The sequence below is a fragment of the Octodon degus genome, unplaced genomic scaffold (genome assembly GCF_000260255.1).
Source record: "Octodon degus isolate 3935 unplaced genomic scaffold, OctDeg1.0 scaffold00124, whole genome shotgun sequence".
In the NCBI taxonomy this organism is placed as follows: Eukaryota; Metazoa; Chordata; class Mammalia; order Rodentia; family Octodontidae; genus Octodon; species Octodon degus.
The window spans coordinates 3,561,603-3,574,343 of record NW_004524700.1 but is presented as its reverse complement, the minus strand read 5'-3'; positions in this window follow the sequence as shown (position 1 = coordinate 3,574,343).

The following is a 12,741-nucleotide window of genomic DNA, read 5'->3' as shown; positions in this document are numbered from 1 at the left end:
GGTAAAAAAGAAAAAAAGCAGAAAAAAAAAGGCTCTTTATTACTTAAAAGTAATAAAACCAGACTGTTCTACATTGTCTTTTGTGTCCTGATTGCCTTTTATTTATCCTCTTTTTTTCTGTTTTAGTGTCTTTCTCCACCCTCTGCTTTTGTGGGGTAGGACTCCCCCCTTTCTTTCATCTCTATTTAGCTCCCACCATAGAAATAAATACATAATTTGACAAATTTGTTTGTAATAAACCCACACCCTGCTCCCCCGCCCAAATTATTGATGGGCGCTTTCTGTCTGCACCAAGCCTGGGGCAGGATTTGGGCTGAAGCCATCCACCGGTAATTAAAAGGCAGCGCACGCACTGGCTTCCTCTATTCGTGCTACACATTTTCTTTTTATGGGCTTGTTCATCATCAAACATTTATGGTAGGCTTGATAGTTTAAGGGATCAAGGCTTGGAGTTTAGTATGTAAGGTCCACTAAAAATAGATCCTTGCGCAGATGTGACTTCAGCTCTTTTACATATTAATAAGAGAGAGGGTGCTGGATTTCACTCCTTCTTAGCATTTCCCTCCTAACTCAGGGACGCTATTGGAGGTATACTGGGCTGCCACGCTTGGGTTTCATTTTGCAGAATAACATGAAATGCTTAGCTCAGGTTTTCCCTTCTGGGTATTTTGAAAAACTGTTATGTAAATGAGTCCTCACTATTTGACCTTCTAAAGTAATTTTTAAAGATATTTTGGGTTAGCTCACATGGGAAGCAGCAATTGGGGCCTTGGCTCACACCTGGAATGATCTTTTGGTCTGGTCCAAAACTGTTTTCAAAAGATATTTCCAGTTGTGTTTCTTTTCTTTTCTTTTTTTTCTTTTTTCCCCAGTTGTGTTTCTTGCATTACAGCCTCAGTGCCAGCCACTGTTGGCCTGGAGTTCACTGGCCATAGTTCCTCCATCCTTATTTACAAAGACTGGTAGACATTGTCCCCAAAATGACTCTTCTCAGATGTAAGCACAGAGTGCTGAAGAGGCTCCTCAGTTTGGGTTTACTAGGCAACTTCTGAGTTGGTTCTCATACAATGAGTTCACTGGACATCTCAGGTTGAGGAGAAAGTTGGGCAAAAGCACCACACAGGCTGCTTGGGAAGTGAAAGATGTAGTAGGCCTTGAGCAGGAGCCTCGAGAACACGCCCGGCAGGGCCAGGCTGGGGAAGGGTGGCTGGGCACAGGGTGGGTGGGCTCTGGCTGTCTGTGAGGACTGCAGCTGTAGGGGAGCAGAACACTGCCCTACTCGGACTAGATGAAGCAACAGTCAGATGTGTGAGATTCGGGAGCTACCCGCAAGAATGCGGGAGCTGGTGTGGCCTGCAGAGGGACTATAGGCTGGCTCAGCAATCTGCTTTCAGACAGGCTGCACTGGTAGGAGCAATACAAGTGGAAAAGCCACATCTGACTTCAAAGTCGGTAGGAGACGTAGGAAGCTAGCTCTGTGACTGTCCATCTGCCAGACAGAAGACCTTCCTTCATACATGATGGGCAGGCTGGCCTTAACCAGTTTTAGACAAATCTCTTAGCATAGAATTCAGGATGGCCAACAAGTAGTCTAACAGGACTTTTTTTCAGTGGGAAGCGAGGCACTACAGAGAAAAGGATTTGCTAGTGATCTTAAACCTGGTGGAAAACAGCTGAAGTGAAGACAAAGTCTGCCTCTCCTAACCTTGCCAGATCAACACAGCTATGTGAGCTAGAAAGGCAGCCCTGCAGACCTGAACAATGTCTCCCTCTCACCATTTTCCTCAGACCCCCTCAAGCTCCCACTCCGGTTCTCCATCTGGGCCAGGCAAGGGGATGCTCAGGCACTCAGGCCACAGGGGAAGACACCAAACACCTCCACAGTACAGCCCGATCCCTGTCTAGTGCCTTTGCTGCTGTCAGCTTTGTTCCGGGATGGTGAAGAGGTGACGGCAGCTGAACAGGTGCAGCAAGTATTTTAACTGAAGCCCCAGGGATGCCCCTGCTCAGACAAGAAAAACATCTCAGACAATCCAGAATTTCCACTGTGTCTATTCGCTTGCATGCTTGTTAGAGGAGTTGTGGATTTCTGCAGTGAACCTTCAGATGGCTGTGCCTAAGGAATGGCTGTACCTGTGCAGATTCAGGGAAGGTGTTTCATGGGTCAAGAGTTGACGTGCTGGACCTGCCTGCTTTCCACAAGTGACACATCAGGTAAATACAAACTGGTCCTTTTGTTCAGCCTTGCAATTTGGCAGCAGCCAGACAAAATGGCCCAGAAGCACAGGGCCTAGGTTTTACTGCCTGAACAAAAGCTCTTTCAAAAGAAATCAGTCAGCAAGTGAGAGTGTCAGAAAGACACCTCCAATTTCACACTCTGGTGTATTTTGCTTGAAAGGAAGGGGTATGGGGAATTTAGAAAAACCTTTTAGTAACAAAATAACATGATTAAGAGCATAATCCCATTCCTAGCTCAATGCTGTGACAGCTGGGGGTTTGGATTCACGAACCCTTAGAAACCCACATCTCACGCTTGTCTTAAATTCAGGTGGTGACGTCTCTTGCACAGAAGTGGGAAAGAAGGGCTCACATTTATTGATTGGGCTTGCCAGACAGATGGGGATCTTCAATATTCCATTTAGATTATTGTATATCCGTAGCCATAACCCCCCGGGATGCCTGGTGGTGGGGGATGGTTGACCTCAGCCAAGGGCTAGGGCTGAACTGATGTGCATTAAATGTGGCTGGGCAGAAAAATGTGCAGATGTCCCTGCAGCAAATGGAAATGAAATTTGAGCAAATCAAGGGAGGCAGCTGAGTGGCAGGGGTTTCCCATCCCCCCCTGCACACACATTCACTCACATATCTGTGCACACAAAGGCTGTCATGAGGGGTTTTTTTTCTTGGTGCCTCATGCAGAAAGTGTCACAAAGGTCAGAACCTGTATCTGCTGACAGTGGCCCCTTTGGAAGCATTGTCATCCATTTCCTGGTACAGCATGAGGCTTCCATGCAACCCCTTTCTGATCAAAAGGGAGCTATAAGAAGTCTACAATTTCAGAAAAACGAATTGGGGTATTTGCCGAGGAGCCGGGACATAGGTTCCTTACAGCACCTTCACCAACCCTGACTGAAATGACTGACAACTTTTTATTTTTCTTTATCCCTGTCAAATTGAAGACTGTCTTGAGGATCATTAATGCCACTGCCAGAGCAAGTCATCAGCCTAGCTAACGAGCCACAATAATAGTCCAAATAAAGAACACTAGTGGAAGGGGAAAATAGGTGACCATAAATCAGAAGTGCTTTCCATTGACGGTTTTCAGAAAAGGAAAAACAAATGAGTAAAAGTGACATTGGACACAATGGCAAATGCCAGGAAAGCAACGTGACGAAAGCTGGGGCGGCATTCCCCAGGGTTCTAGGATGCAAAAGATGATGAAAATCACTGTGAAACCAATCAATCTTTGTTTCTTGTGCTTCATGACAACCACCCTGACCCTACTAAGCAGTGAGAGGAAAGTGAGTTGATCACAGTGAATCTAGTGTTGGTGTTGGTTCTTGGGTGTGAACATTGAACATTTTGCACATCTAGCTGCATACCAGTGCAAAAGCACAAATTCAATAAAAAGGCTAACATTTATTTCATTTTTAAAAAGTGAAATTTTAAAAAAGGGGCCTGGCAGGTTTTCCTACTGTTGATAACAGCAATGCTATGTACGTAAAGCATTTTACAGTTGGCAAACATAATCATGTCCATTGCATTATTTGATTCTCACAACAACCTGCAAGGCTGGGGGAGACAGCTCAGTGGCTTAAGTGCCTGCCTGGCAAGCACAACATCCAGAGTTCAATCCCTGGTGCCAAAAAACAAAGCAAAACAACCTGCAGATGTGAGCAGCACATAGGAAATAATCCTCACATTACAGAAACTGGAGTTGGGAGAGCAGGGACCTGTTAAGGCAATGAGCAACAGAAAGACGCAGCCATGTTTCAAAAGCCTGGGTGCTGACATCACCCCCAAAGCTCTCCTGGGGACACTTCAGGTTACATAATTGCTCCACCTCACTGGAGGGGGAAGAGCCTCCTACAGCATTTCCCAGAGGAGATGATCACAACAATCAAGTCCCCAAAATAAAGGCTAGCCACACACATGCTATTTAAAGGGCATTGTGCTCTAATGTTTTCCATCATTGAAGAACATATCTTTTCCTTCCTGTGTCTGCAGAATGCTGCTGCCAATGGTGTGATCAGGAACTGTCAACAAAGCAAGGGAAGAGGGACCTGAAGCCCAACGCAGTGGTCTCGCTCTCTCAGAGGGCACATGCTCACTTCAGGGGAGGTGACAGGCACCTCCTGGAAAGGAAAACGAAGAAAGACCCCCTTTGTGAGCAGCTTTATCCCACCCATGCCCACAGGTCACAAAAGAAATTGAAGGAGCCTACAAGAACCAGGGTGAATTGGGAACAAGGAAGAACCATGCAGGACAAGGAAGGGCTCACCCAGCTTTGCCTTCACAGAGTGCCATCAGAAAATTCAAGTCAGGCCCCAGACCCCACTTCCGCAACTGAACAACCTGAATCTGTTGCTGATGTCAATGGGCAAGTTATTTAGTTGAGTGCATAAAAATCCCCTTTCAGGAGCAAAGGGTTGGCCTGCCCCAAGGTACACTCTCACCATTGTGGTCACATACTTTGACTTCACCAGCCATGCCCGTCCCCACCTGCCCACCTTCCTAAGCACTACACCAGCAGCTGGTAGAGATGAGGCAGGCAGGGCCCTCCTTCCTGGAGAGAGGAGAGCTCCAGCCTCTGTCCTGTCCCAAAGGCAGCTTGGCTCTGCCACACCTGTGGAGCTGCTCCCTGGCACCCAAGCCGCAAGTCCCTGGCTCCACCCCTGCAAAGCACCTCAAACTCTGAGGACAGGAAGGACATGCTTCTTTGAACCCTCCTGCTCTTGTTCTTTTTGGTTGGCTGCTCTCATTTTTTTGTTTGCTAGACAATTAAGGCCCCATCCTCATGTAGTGCTCTTTTTCAGTAAAGAAATGTGGTTTTGGGGCTGGGGATATAGTGCAACAGTATAAGGGCCTGCCTGGTAAACACAAAGTCCTGAGTTCAATCCCTGGTACTACAGAGAGAGAGAGAGAGAGAGAGAGAGAGAGAGAGAGAGAGAGAGAGAGAGAGAGAAATGTGATTTTTAGTAAATAGGGAGGCTTGGTTGTAATCAACTAAGGAAGTTCTAATAAACTTGCAGATGTAATTCCACTTTCCGTACAGTGCTCTTTACTTAACTGTGTGTTCAATAAAAGTAACAACTTTGAAACACCTTCCTCTACCCACAGGGTCAGAGTCCACAGCCAGCTCACTTTGAGAAGGAGCTGCACAAGTCAGGGTATGAACTGCAAACGCTGTCCTTGTTCTGAGGATCTGCCTGTTCCTTTCTTAGGGACAAGATACTCGGGGTGTGTGTGTGTGTGTGTGTGTGTGTGTGTGTGTTTGTGTGTGTGTGTGACAAAATTGTCCTTTGAAGGTTGATGTAGTACTGGTTTATTTGATATTCTTATTGGTATTTAATTTTATTTAAGAACCAAAAAAATTTCTTCTCTGTTTCTAGGGCAAAGAGAAAACCTATGATCACATTTCTTGCTTGGGGAGAAAAGATAATGTGTTAGACTTATACGTATGAATAAAAACAGGTAAACAGTCATATTTCCTTCCGACTTTGTAATTTAAACAGTGTAAGGCAGTAGGAAAGGGCTATAATTGGAGCCAACGTGAGGTGAAAATTACTAGGTGTCAGAGCATCTGCATTTCATTTTAATTAGGTGACTGTAAAAGCAAGATCAAAAACTTTTCCTTGTCACTCAATCTGCTGGGCTTTCTCATCAAGAAACCAAAGGGATCGTTTTGTCCTCAAGAAATAGTGACCCAAAAGGACTCTCTCTAATTACCAGGCCAGAGCCTCAGACAGATGTGTGTGTGTGTGTGTGTGTGTGTGTGTGTGTGTGTGTGTGTGTGTGTGTTGGGGTGGGTGTGCCATGAGGGAGAGAAGTGCTGCAGACCACCCTACAGAGCTCAGTCCCTAATGGTTTGCAGGGAGTCCTTTCTTGGCAGTTTGCCACCCTCCCAGGGCGTAGTAGTCCCTGGAAGGCCACACCACCGGCTGTGAGCTGTGGGCCTCTTTCTGGTCTTGTTATAGAGGTGTGAAACTCCCAACCTGAAAGATACCTTGTCCGAGTTCATGTTCTCCAAAACCTAAGAATGAATTTTAGGAACAACGGAGGTTAAAAGTAGAACATATTTATTGGAGAAAGAAAGCTCCTGTCCAAGAGAGGGACAGAAGGGGGACCTGAGCAGGATGCCCCAAGAGTCTGCCATTTCAAGGGATTTTTATAGAGCAAAACCACATGGTGAGGCAGACTTAAGGTGGAAAACATGGAAACTTGCATATGAAGTGGGACACAATTATGCTCAACCAATAGGATTACAAGTATAATTGCTCAGTTAAAATTGATTAAATTGGGATCAAATGGGAGAAGCCAGTCACATAAGGAGCAGACATGAGTAAGGAACAAGGTCCCTTCCTGTTGGGGGTTGTGTTAGTGACTCTTTGAGGCTCTCTCCAGGTGACTCATACCTATTTAGAACATCAGTCCCTGATGCCCATCTCTAGGGAAGTTCGTGGCTGCACCTGTTTACTCTTGTCTTGAGGTCTGGCCCACTACAGGGGTGTCTGACTCTTCCGAAGTCGCAAAGTCACCTTGCCTTCCACATTGTCTCCTTGAGCACCTGGCCCTGCTGACTGCCTGTATTTCTATCTAATTCAGCTGCCTACAACGGTCTGAGCTGGCTTCATTCTTCGTGGGCTCCTTTTGGAGGCAGTCATGCTGGCATCTCACTCACCCCATCTGCAAAGTGAGATGCCTAACACCGCTGCCTGTGAGGAAAGGGCTTCAGCAGCTGAGCAGCCTGAAGCCCCACTGTGTGCCTCTGACCCGCCAGGGCTGTGGCGCACAGCACGAGAGCCCAGCCCTCTAACCCATCAATTTGAGTGACTTTGTATTCCCAGCTTGCTGATAATGAAAACGTCTATTTTTTCTCTACCCTAATTCCTCTTTTCTGTCAAAAAGCAACCAGCTGGGCCTGGATAAACATTGCCCTGCATGGCCTGATCAAGAGTTCTGACTCCTTTCCACTGGTGTGGACAGCTCAGCCACCTGATGTCCACACTGATGTCCCCAGGGACTTACACTACTCCGATGTCCTTGTCCATTCCGGGATGGGCGGTCTGGGAAGAGCTGGTGACTGAATTCTGACTCCCTGACCTTTGGGTTCTTCCCACTATGCTGAGTTCATACCGCTGCTCTGGGGAGGATGCTCAGGCATTGCAACGGCGCCCAGGACGCACTGCAGAACTCAGCAGTGAACTCCATGGGCCGCAGCAGCTGGGGACAGCTGGTAGCCTTGGCCTGCCTTGCTCAGGGATTTGTTCTTCAAATTGACAGATTCAGCCCTTTCCCCTGTCAGGGTAACACAGTGCTCACTTCTCAGCTGTCAGCCCACAGCCTGACGGGAAGCCGTGCCCCCTCAACCCCAGCCTCCTCTACTTCCTGTCCCGATAGTGTGGCTTCCCTAAAATTTATTTTTTATTTTTATTTTTCGTGTGTGTGTGTGTGTGTGTGTGTGTGTGTGTGTGTGTTACTAAGGATTAAACCCAGGGAAGAAGTACAAAGCAGAATGGTGGTTTCTAAGGGTTGGAATTTAAGGAAGATGAGGAGATGTTGGTCAAATGGCACCAACTTTTAGTCATAAGGTAGACAAGCTCTGGGGACCAAGGTACAGCATAAGAGATGGTGGATGTGCTGATTAACTTGTCTGATATAGTCATTGCACATGGCATTCATATCATAAGTAATCGCATTGCATACTGGATATATATCTAAGTTTTGATTGTCAATTATATATTTTAAATAAAAAGTTTAAATTTTAAAAATATAAAAGAGAAGCCAAAGAGTGGCGGTCCACATCAGCAACCCCTGCACTCAGGACCCTGAAGCAGGAGGTGTTTGAACCAGCATGAACTATACAGCAAGAGCTGTCTCCTAACTACAGAGACACAAAGAGACAGATCGAGACAGAGACAGACTGCACAGGCTCAGCAGTCCGTCACACTATGCCCACCCAGGGGTGCTTACCTTTTAGCCCTTTTCGTATTTTATTTGGAGACAGGAACTAAGTTGCCCTGAATGGTCTCAAATCTGTGATCCTCATGCCTTAGCTCCTAGGATAGCTGAGCCTACAGGCATGCTTCACTGCACCCAGCTAAGATCATATAAAACTTATTGTGCAGTGCTACTGTATTATAATAATCGGCCATGGCCCCCACTACATCAACACCCTATGTAGGCCTCCTACGCCATCCAGCCTGGGCTGAGCTCCCTGGCCATGCTTTGCTCTTCTCTCCTCTCCCAGACCACACTGTGCATAAAGGTTTTGAAACCAACTGCAGAGCTTTGCTTCCCCATGAAACTAAGCATATCAAGGAGAGTCACTTTATCTTCCACCTCTATAAGCTCGCTGTCTGCAGTACACGTAGCAAACTGTAGGTGCGCGACGAATCATTCACTAAGTGCAGTTGTCATCATCAGACAAAACATAGTGGTGTCTCCACACACTGCAGAGATAGTCACTGCTGGTGGTTTCCATAGATTGTATAACACTTGCGGCATAAATTTCACACACACCAGCTTCCAGGCATGGGGTGCTTCTGAGACATTAGGTCCTTTAATCCCTGAAAGAACCCTATCGGGGCAGATACCTTTGTTATTTCCATTTGACAGGTAAGGCAATGTCCTCATGCTCACTGACTAGCGATCTTGAATCCGGTGCGTGCAACAGGGCGATTCCAGAGCCAGCACTTCAAGTCATCTGTCCTACTAGGTAAGGTGGGATGGCGACCTTTGTTTAATGTGACCAATAGTACTAATCAGAAACCAAGAGACAGCTGAGGCTGAAGAAGTCTGAGAGACCAGCGACACGAAAGGTGGGAGTCAGATTCACATCCCAGGCATGTTCTTCCCCCAGCTCAGGGAACAAGGTGCAGCTCATTTTGCAGCTACCCCCACCCCACCCATATCCACACTGCTGTGGTGGTCGGTGGTCGTCCTATTCTCCAGAGCTCTCTCACATAGGAGATACAGTTAGAAGCTGAAATTTCCAGTGTTTGAAACACAACAGAGGTTTCAGTATCCTCAACCCCCAATTGTCACACCGTGACCCAGCACACATTCAAGGATGCCGGTCCTTCACAAACCACAATAAGGTCTGAATGCACAGAGAGAGAGGAATGGAAGCCCCAGAAGACCCAAGACAGCAGAGTAGGCATGGAAGGATTTCACCTGAGCAGCAATGGGGACGCATAGGCACATCAGGTCTACATCTGAGCATGTGCATAGTGCTCATAGTGCATGGCTTGCACCAGGGTTGAGGGGGAAACGGGATGAGGTATTTGGAGGCTGGGGTGTTATTTCTCTCTATTCTGCTGTGTAAATGCTGATAACACTTTCCTAAAACTACTTCAGATTTTTTTTAATGCAAGTTGGGTATATTGAGGAGACGGTCTCATGATTTGGAAGGGGAAAAGACAACAAGATTTGATTTCACAGATGCTTCAGAAGTAATAGGATAATCTTATCCGTTTTCAGCAAATAGAATCTGAAGCATTCAACCTCTGATAAAGGTGTATTGCCTTTAGTGCCGCAAACTGCAGATTAAGCTCTTTTAAAAATGCTGTTCAAATTGCCTGTGAAGCAACCTTTTATGAGATGTGATGGTTCAAACAATTTTGCAAAGAGCAAAAGACAAAGAATACATTTTTTACACCAAACTGGTTTCCTAGGAAACCCTGAAAAAGTATAATCTGATATCTCCTAGAGGTAGTTCAAGGACCAAGGCGCCTCTTTACTTACTTAATTCTTTTGGAACAGTGTTTAATATCTGCCTCTTCCTCTCCCAGCTGAAGTCAGCTGAACAGATTCTCTTACACACAAGAGCCAAGTGTCCGCTCGTTAACTGACAGCCTGCCCTGCACAAAGGAAAAGCATTTGAGACAGCTTGAGCCTTCGTTATTCTCCAAAGCAATTTGAAACAAGAAATTAAAGAAATAGAATTTGAAACTTTTGCTCTACCATAAAAAACCATATTCCATCTAAGAAATTAGGAGCAATAAACTATGCTTCTTCAAATCACATCTAAATTATCTGTCTCAATAAGTTATCTGTCTCAATTAAGAATCACTAAGTTAGCTTTATTTTTACTTTGCACCTCTGTCCATCTCTGATATGCAAGCATTCATGAGCTGACAGACTAGGCCTACACATCTCCCCAACTCACATCCAGGACCTCCAGGGTCTAGAGGGCAGCAGAGAAGCTCAGGATAATGCTTGGGAGGTCCGCAGGGCAGAAACCTCACAGGAACATGAGGTTGTTGGCAGTGACGCCTCTGCTGACCCTGATTGCTGTTACTCAGGACTGGTGTCAAGAGGAAAGCAGAAGGGGCTGGGGAGATGGCTCAGTGGAATAAGCGCTTCCCTGGCAAGCGCAAGGGTCTGAGTTCAATCCCCGGTTCTGTCAAAAAAAAAAAAAAAAAAAAGAGGAAAGCAGAATAGGAAAAGTCAAGGAACATCTGGGCTGTGTGAGAAGCTGAATTTGATTTTAATATAAAGGTTCAAAGATTTAAATTTCCCTTATTCAAAATTTTGAGATAAAAAAGGAAAGAGTTGGCTTGATGTTTGGGACCATTTTGTAGATAGGTGTGCTGGGAGAGGAGGTGTGGCCTTTGCTGCAGTTCCTGCGGCTGCGGAGCTTTCCCTGCCCTTCACCTAGGTGGCACTAAGAAGGAGCAGGCTGCTAGGATGACTGCTGCCTGGGGACGCCCTACTACTTCCTCTCCCAAAGACCTGCTGCCTTCTTTCTCTAGAGCCAAATCTAGCCCAACATGGTGTTCTGGGAAGAATCCACTCCTAGAACTGGTTGCTTTTGGGGTATTTGAGGAGCAGAAGTGTGGGGAGAATCAGTGTAGGGCCATCAAGGCATATTTACTAACAGCCTTGTTAGGTGGGACACCATTTAAAGGAGGCTGAGGAGGGGGAAACCCAGAATTTCAAGCCTTTCCCAAAGATAGGAGCTGTAAAATGGAACACCATGAAAAGCATGTTAATATGCACCATGCTCATTTTTAAGGTTGCATGGGAGTGAGGCGCATGCTGAAACATGGAAGATCGTGGAAGGGTTCCAGCTCCCCACTCCACACATGTTTAAGTTAGGTTGTATTGGGTTTGACTGAATGTAATGACTTCATCAGAAGGTGGGAAATACAGTTTTAAAGGCAGCCTGTAGTGTGTGGGGAAAAGGGACAGCCCACCTTGCCATTTGCATCAGTATTATAGAGCCGGTGATTGATCACAAGCAGAGGATGAACAGAAAAGCCTCAAGCAGCATCAGACATTTGAATGCCGCATTTCCTCTATTCTGTGTGTATTGACATCATCCTGTCTTTCTTTCAGAGAATTTATGACCCCTTTGTCATGGTATTGATGGGATCCACCATCAGGTTGTGTGCCCTCGTCTAATCAAGAGGTTGATAGGTGACCCCAGAAGATGAAGCAAAGCCTTTTTCACAGAACCTTTACAAAAGAGAATTCTCAAGATGAGTACCCATTCTGGACAGTCACTGAATAACCCCTCAAAAGTCCAGGCTTCTCAGATGAGAGGCGCTCTGGCTATGGAGCCAGTAAAATACTTGTATCTATAAAGACTAGGACAAGTACAGTTTGAGGGAGGAGGCACACATTGGCGCAAAGGAGGCAAAACCACAAGTACAAGTCATGTGGACACCGCCACCTACACAAGTGGGGCCACAGGCGCCATGCCTTGGGGGCGCTTCCTAGAAGACCTCTGGGAGGTGTGGTGATTTGTGGCAGGCCCCACCCAGGGTTGGTGAATCATGAAGATGGCACATCAGGCCTTGTGGACAGAGTACAACTTGGGAGCAAACTAATATGCCATATAGTCAAGGTTTATTTGCCTATAGGTCTTAGAAACTCACTCAAGCCAATTTAAGCAAGATTTGGTGTCAGAGCATAGGCGACTCTGGGAGAACCTGATACAAGAGTTCATCAGGCTTCTCCTGGAGGTGTAGCCCACAGCTAGACAGTCAAGAAGCAGGGCTCACTGCAGGGATTTCCAGGACCTCGTAGCCCCTGGAGTCCTGTCTTCGGTCAGCCTAGAAATGCCGGCCGTGTGAGTTCCGATGCATAGGTCTAAAGTGGCTGTTCCAGAAAGGGAGCCTGAGCCCCAGAAGCACATGTCTGGGTTCACACACTCAGCAGAGAGTGACCTCAGCCTTGGGAGTTGGAACGGAGCCTGGTGAGTGCAGTCTGCACTGAGAACTCTCGCTAGAGATGTGACGGCCACCCGGCCTAAGCAGATCACAACTTTCTGGTGCTACGTGAGTCTCAGGGTGGGCAAGGATGTCATTTGCCCTCTGGAGAACTTCTCAGCATGCTTGGAAGGCAGGCAGAATATGGTCTGACTTCCTGGCTGAGAAAGGTGGGCAGCTTGGAGAATGTACTTAAACCTTCTCAGTCTTAACATCCTCATATTAAAAAAAAAAAAAAAAAAAAGAAGAAGAAGAAAGAAAGAAAGAAAGAAAGAAAGAAAGAAAGAAAGAAAGAAAGAAAGAA